The sequence below is a fragment of the Dipodomys spectabilis genome, unplaced genomic scaffold, assembly GCF_019054845.1.
Source record: "Dipodomys spectabilis isolate Male_0828 unplaced genomic scaffold, ASM1905484v1 ptg000043l, whole genome shotgun sequence".
NCBI lineage: Eukaryota > Metazoa > Chordata > Mammalia > Rodentia > Heteromyidae > Dipodomys > Dipodomys spectabilis.
Genome location: NW_024870720.1, coordinates 3,093,719 through 3,100,966, shown reverse-complemented (window position 1 = coordinate 3,100,966; position 7,248 = coordinate 3,093,719). Strand labels below are relative to the sequence as shown.

The 7,248-nt window shown below is 34.8% G+C and overlaps 1 long non-coding RNA gene across 1 annotated transcript; it reads left to right on the top strand.

The window, feature by feature from the left end:
* Positions 1-1,470: 1,470 nt before the first annotated feature.
* On the top strand, positions 1,471-6,230 carry LOC122106631. The gene is made up of 3 exons (XR_006147224.1): positions 1,471-1,481; positions 5,838-5,840; positions 6,116-6,230. It is a non-coding gene; the product is annotated as an uncharacterized LOC122106631 (long non-coding RNA).
* The last annotated feature ends 1,018 nt before the right edge of the window (positions 6,231-7,248 follow it).

Below are 7,248 nucleotides of genomic sequence, written 5' to 3'. Positions count from 1 at the left end.
CTGACAAATATTTCATGAAGTTCTTTGAAACTTCAATTAAAAATGCAAACCTAATGTAGTTATAGTCAGATATTAAACATCTGATAAGCACCAGGACATTTTTTTCCCTCCTTTGTTCTTTTTCATTTCATATATTTGAAATGTCTGCATTTGTGCTTAATTATATTATGCCTAAAGAGCACAGTGCCGTTAATTCTCATTGAAAGAGAAGCATTCCAAATGTATGTAATGCTCTGTATAAAACAACAACAACAACAACAACAACTAAACACTTCTGGCTTGATTAAATGTCAATAGATTTTTTTTAATCCATTTGTTTACTTGGATCCTTGACCAGCAATTCAGTCTTTCTGGGACATTTTCAAGGGCATTTGAACTATAAGGACATTTCTTGTAGTGCTAGCAAAATTCTTCAGCTTTATAGGAATCCAACATCTACTCAGTTAATTTGCTGTGCCTATTATCTTTTTTATTAACATGAACTGGATATGATTCAGTTCTTTGGCTCATATAAGCAAGTATGTAGTAAATATAGCTTCTAATGATGACTCCTCAAGAAAGTCTTTGTCTTCTCTGCATATTTTATGTATTAAATAAAAAATAAAGTCACCATGAGCTGGGTATGACATACCTTGAATTCCAGAATTTAGGATGTTGAGCATCAATGTTTGCAAGTTCAGAGCTTGCAAGAGTTATGTAGTCAAACTCTATATCAAAAGGTAGAATAATGGCTACACACACACACACACACACACACACACACACACACACATTCAACAAATAACCTAAATTGTTAAATATATTTAATCCCTAAAATCAACTACATTTGTAAATGTTTCAGATAAAATACATACATGTGAAGTTCTGTTAGTTCAAGCTGAGAGGGTAAAAACTTTTAATGTTTTTCCAGGAAGGATTGAAATGATTTTTTAAAAATGGATAACACCTTTTTAGCACAAATATTTCAGTGAAAATAACCTGACAGTTGTCTGGTTATCATCTTGAGTCTATGTGAGCAGGAAGTACAGGATTCATCACAGGTGATGGCAAAGCTGGACCCCTGCAGGAAAAGCATTTCAGAAATATTGAAACATTTTAAAGGGAAAGGAGATGATTTTGTCAAGGGTAAATCTTGCATTTGCCAATCTTACACAGTACAATATGAGGACAATACTTTTAGAAATGAAGAATGCATATCTAACTATATGACTTCTTGTTAGATCAAAGAAAGTCATATCACTGGACAATTTGCAAAGTACTGAGAACATCCTAAAATATGGAAGAATAAGGAAAATCACAATTGAATAATTTTTGAAGTTAAAAAGCAAAATAATATTCTCTCCTAACAGGAAGCTATACATGCAATAACGAATTACCTAAATAGCCATTATATACAAACTCTCACCAAGAAGAAAATGTCCTAAAATAATTACATTTCCAGCAGGGGAAAAAAAAAATCTTACACACATATAGAAGCACATGTCTCACCTTGCCTGGAGTTCTGTTACTTCATAATCCTGCCAATGAAAATCTTTTTGTTGTATATACTGAGACTTTACATTTTCCTCATGCAAACTGCTATTTAAGAATATATTCTTAAATAAATTTGTTCCATTTTCGTTTTTATGTTTTAACCGGTACCTGGGCTTGAACTCAGGTAGTACTGATCACTAGAGCCATATATCCAGTCCAACATGTTGCTGTTTAATCGGAGAGGGGGTAGACTTTTCTATCTTAGCTTGCTCAGAACCATGATCTTCTAGCTCTCAGTCTTGTGAGTACCTAGACTTAAAGACATGAGCCTGTGCTCAAATAGATTTACATTTTAATCATACTCCAGGGAAAAATACCTTAACCATTCTGTGCTTTGAGATTTTATTTATTGTCTTAATTACAGCTTGTGATCAACGCTTCTAGTATTATCAGTCTCTTCACTTGTATTTAGTATGGAGGATTTTGGAGTGATGGGTTGGTAAAGGAATTTGCCATGATAAGAAAGTACCAGAAACAAAGAATTACTAGTACTCTTTTAAAATAAAGGGGCTGGAGAATAGGAAGTTATAACTAACCAGATGCAAATTTTGTGGCAGATTTTTGTTTGTTTTTGGGTGGGTCATAGGTCTTGAACTCTAGGCCTGGGTGCTATCCCTCAACTCTTCAGTTCAAGACTAGGGCTCTCTCCCACTTGAGCCATTGCGCCACTTCTGGTTTTCTGGTGGTTTATTGGAGATGAGAATCTCATGGACTTTCCTGCCCTGGCTGGTTTTGAATTCCAATACTCAGATCCCAACCTCCTGAGTAGCTAAGATTAAAGGCGTGAGTCATCAGCGCCCAGCTTTGATTCAAGATTTGAGTATCACCACACTGGAATCATTTCCTGCTTGGCACTCACTTTTTCATTACACCAGGCTCTAGACAATTCCTCCCACTTTCCCCTCCCTAAGAGGTGCAATTGTCCAAATTTACTGACTTAAATGAGCTGGGAAACATTTTCTAATCCCAAACATGTGCAGTTGCGCTCACTTATAATATTCAGGAGATTATGGCATTACTTTGCATATTTTGATTTAACAACTGGTCTATATATGTTTTTCTTACAGTACTAAATAGATATTAGAAATAATGTTAGTATATAGCATTGAGCATGTAGGCAAACAAATTAGTTTAATAATAAATCTCTAATGTGTTGACAGGTCTTACAAAGTTAACCAATTGAGCATGCTAGCTGATTTTTTATAAACACATATTTTTGTATTATGGAAGCTCGGTCTTGTTCTTATTTTGCTAGTTGTTTATTAAAAATAGATGGAAGTGTCTACTGTGTTTTTATTTATTTTATGTTTTGCAGTAAAACAGTTTGCACTGAAGGCCATTTCACTAGTACCTGGCTTTAAAAGTTGTGTATATTACCAAGAGAAGGATGATAATAATAGCTTAATCTCAAAAAAAATCATTGTTTCTTAAGTTATTTCGATATTGAAATCTACTTTGATAAACATATAGGTAGCCTTCTGACTAGCATGTGCACAGTTGTGTTTCATTCTTTTCATTTGGAGGCAGATGCTTATTAAACCCACTTCTCCAATCTGAGTTTCAGTGTATTCTCAACATAATTATTGAGTTTGGAGTTCAGTCAACCATTTACTGTACAATTACTGGTATTCAATCCTAAATCCTTTGAATTTCTCAGGCCTTGCATTCTTTTGGACTAAGTGGTATTTCTTTTTATTTCCATGCATCCAGTTTGAAGAATTTCTCTGGTTTGTGTTTTGATCTGTGTAAGAAATTTTCCCATGCTCAACCTCCAGGTTTTAAAGTATTACTTCTAGTTATTCTAAATCTTTTTCTGTCTCTCTTTCTCTTTCTCTCTCCTTTTCCCTTTCCCTTTCCTCCTCTCCCTTTCTTCTTTCCATCCCTTCTTATTTCTTTCTCTCACTCCTCCTCCTCCTTTTTCTACTTTTTTCTTTTCTCTTCTTCTTCCTGTTAGCCAACATTTTAAATTTTGAATCATTAAAAACATACACATGAAATAATAGTACAGTGTTTTGTTGTACACTCCACCCAAAGATTCCAATAGGTCTAACAAATACCTGAACAAACACATTTCAAAAACCATGAATTTCTCACTGGTCCAATATTATTAACAGATCAATAAAACTTTATCAGGACAAGCATGCACATAAGTTTTTTTCTTTTTTGGTCGGCCGTGGAGCTTGAACTCTGGGCCTGGGCGCTGTCCCTCAGCTCTTCAGCTCAAGGCGAGCGCTCTACCACTTGAGCTACAGCGCCACTTCCGCACATAAGTTTTTTAAACTGGTATATTGCATAAAATTGTATGAGTTTACCATAATTTAGGTAATAGTCACCATGTTAGGTAGTCATATTGCTTCTACTGCTTTTGTTATTGCAGACAAATCTGCAGTTCCATTTATCTACATAGCATAACAATATCTTTGTGAATATAGATAAAATTGTCTGTAAAAATAAATCATACAATGGTATTTTGGGTTATGTATATTCATTTTAATATTTTTATTGTAAAGATACTGTACAGATGGGTTACAGTAACATGAGTAAGGTAATGAGTACATTACTAATCGAACATTGTTACCCCTCCTTTGTTTTTCCCCTACTGTTCCTTCTCTCCCCACATCCCCAACTCCTCCCTCACCCCTGAAGTTGTAAAGTTCATTTTGTACATCTCATTGGTTATAATTTTTAGTGTCAAGTGTGTATGTTTATGTGTGTGTGCATGCACACACGTGCAGGCACAACGTGTATGCTAGTACTGGAGCTAGAACTTATGGCCTCATACTCTTGCTCTTGCTTGACTTGACTTTTCCAGTCAAGGCTGGTCCTCTACCACTTGAGTCTCACCTGCACCTCTGGCTTTATTCTGGTTAACTGTAGAAAAATCTCATGGACTTTCTTCCTAGGCTGCCTTTGAACAACAATAATCAGATGGCAGCTTCCTAAATAGCTAGAATTACAGGAGTGAGCCTTCCTGCTGCTGATTACTTCTAATAAATACTTTAAAATACATTGTATAAAATTCTATGGAATTACAATTCTAGCAATTAAAATATACCAAAAAATCACATGTTCTCCAACTTAGATTAAATAAGTATAGCATCGTATTGCTCTTTTTAGTGCAATCAGTATGAATGTTGAACATGCTTCATGTGAGTAGTGGTTGATTTCAAATTATATTTTAGAAATAGTATGTTCATGGTCATTTCTCTATTGTTACCTATGTTTTTATGTGAATTTTTTAAATATTTCAGATATTTAATCCTATAACCTACTAGTAATTACATTGCTGTTTCCAGTTCAACACTGAAAGTTTATAATTGCTTTACACATCAAAACGTTCTGGTTATAACTTCTAGAATAACAGAAAATGATAACAATCACATAGATGCCCTTGTACTGTCCCAGACACTGCTAGGAAAAGCTTTAGTCATTCCCCATTTAGAATGCAGCTGCCTTTGAATATTTATGCATCCACATTCCAATAATGTGTCTATGTATATCTCTGATGTTAAATAAGAATCTTTCACCTCTTGCCTCAGTAAATACATTTCAGCACTATTTCGTTATGAACATAGCAAAATTAGCTTTTATCATCCAGAAGCTAATTAATTTTTTGTGATTTGCTTAACGATATATAATTTATGTATATATCCATGTATATACATCTTAATTATATATATATTGCTCATATACAACAAATTAAAATTGATTTTTTATAATTCTGTGACATTTTGTTAGCAATATCAGGCTATACTGTCAACTTAGTGTGCCGTTTTACAAACTTTACAAAATTTGATATTTGTAAATTTGCCATTAGAAACTAATGATTTTCTGCTCTGGAATAATTTCAGTTGTGTCAGGATTATTTCTTTATTGTTTTGAAATATTTAATCAGGAGAAACTACTGAACCATCAGATTGAAACTCATTTCTGATCAAGTTTTGTATTTTCATTTTCCTCATAATTTTTCAGAGTATTCTAGGTTGTTGGAATCATCATTAGTTTTTTTTTTTTTAATCACATGGACAAGTCCATGTTCTCAAAGGTGGGAAAGTAAAACTGTCTCATCTTTAATTTGCAATTTAATTTTTTGGTGTACTTCCTTAACTTCAGTCCTCATATAGTTTTGTGAAATAAATACTATTTTTAGATATGCAATCACATTTTAAGACTTGTTGGGTCTTGTGTTCACCAACTGAAAATAATTGCCTGTTCTCTGTCACTCCTATAGTCTTTTAAGAAATATTTGGTTTTATTTTACTCTTTGTGCATTTTATTATTATTATTGTAAAGATGATGTATAGAGGGTTTCCCTAATACTGGTATAGGTATATTACTTTTTGAACACTGTCACCCTTTCTCTTGTTCTCTCCCAGTTCTTCCCTTCCTGTCCCTTCCTATAAGTAGTATAGTTCATTTTCAACATAGTGTTTAATGAGTATCATTGCTCTTTTTGTACAACCTTTCTCCCACCATTTCTGTACCAATGGTGCTTACACTCTCAGAGACATATAAACAAAAGGAAAAGAAAACAAAAAGTAGCAAAGAAAAAAAAACTTTTTCCATTTTTCTTGGAGTTCAGTATTGCAGCTTTGTGATCCTCTCCTAAGAATATCTTCCTTTGTTCTCACTCTGTGTGAATACCTAGAGACATATATAATTTATGATATCCTAGTGTATTTTTTCTTTGAACTATACAGTGTAGATTTATAGGTACTTTCAATTTACCACAAATGAGGGAAATCATGCAACCTATGTTTTTTGGGGTCTGGCTTATTTTACTTAATGTCATTTTTCTATAGGCTTTTATTGCTGTGCACAATAATCTTGTATGTCTTCTTCTCTTTATAGAGAGGTGCCATTATTGCTGGACACAGGTGACTCACACCTGTAATCCTAGCTACTCAGGAGGAAGAGATCTGAAGATTGTGGTTCAAGGCCAGCTCTAACAAGAAAATCTGTATTACTCTTATCTCCAATTAATCACACAAAAAAAAGCTGAAGTGGAGCTGTGGCTCAAGTGGAAGAAGGCCAGCTTTGAGTAAAAGGAGCCCAGGGACAATGTGGTTACACTTGAAATTAAGGTTTTAACTTCTGAATTTTCAAAGGACACAATTATGTCTGCAATAATGTCCTACATATGCTTTTTTTTTGGGGGGGGGGTCCGGTCATTGGGCCTGAACTCTGGGCCTGGGCGCTGTCCCTCAGCTCTTCAGCTCAAGGCTAGCCCTCTACCACTAGAGCCACAGCGCCACTTCTGGCATTTTTCTTTTTGCTTATGTGGTCCTGAGGAATCGAACCCAGGGCATGCAAGGCAAGCGCTCTACCACTGAGCCACCTTCCCAGCCCCCCTACATATGCTTTTACGTTTGATTATTTGAAACCCCTTCTGTTCTCATAGGCACAGTAATCACATTTATTTATTGAATTAACATATATCCCATTAGTAAATCCTTTTACTATTGTTGAATAACTTATATGTACTGTGTCTCCTGACTAAACCTGACAATACAGCACCACACTAATCTTGACCTTGATTATTTGACTTACAGTGGCCAGTATAGTGTAAGCTCACCAGGTGCAAAGTTATCCTTGTTCTTTGCTCCTTTTTTAATTGCTTGTAAGAACCAAAACTTTGGCCAGGAGCTGGTGGCTCACGCCTGTAATCCTAGCTACTCAGGAGGCTGAGATCTGAGGATTGAGATTCAAAGCCAG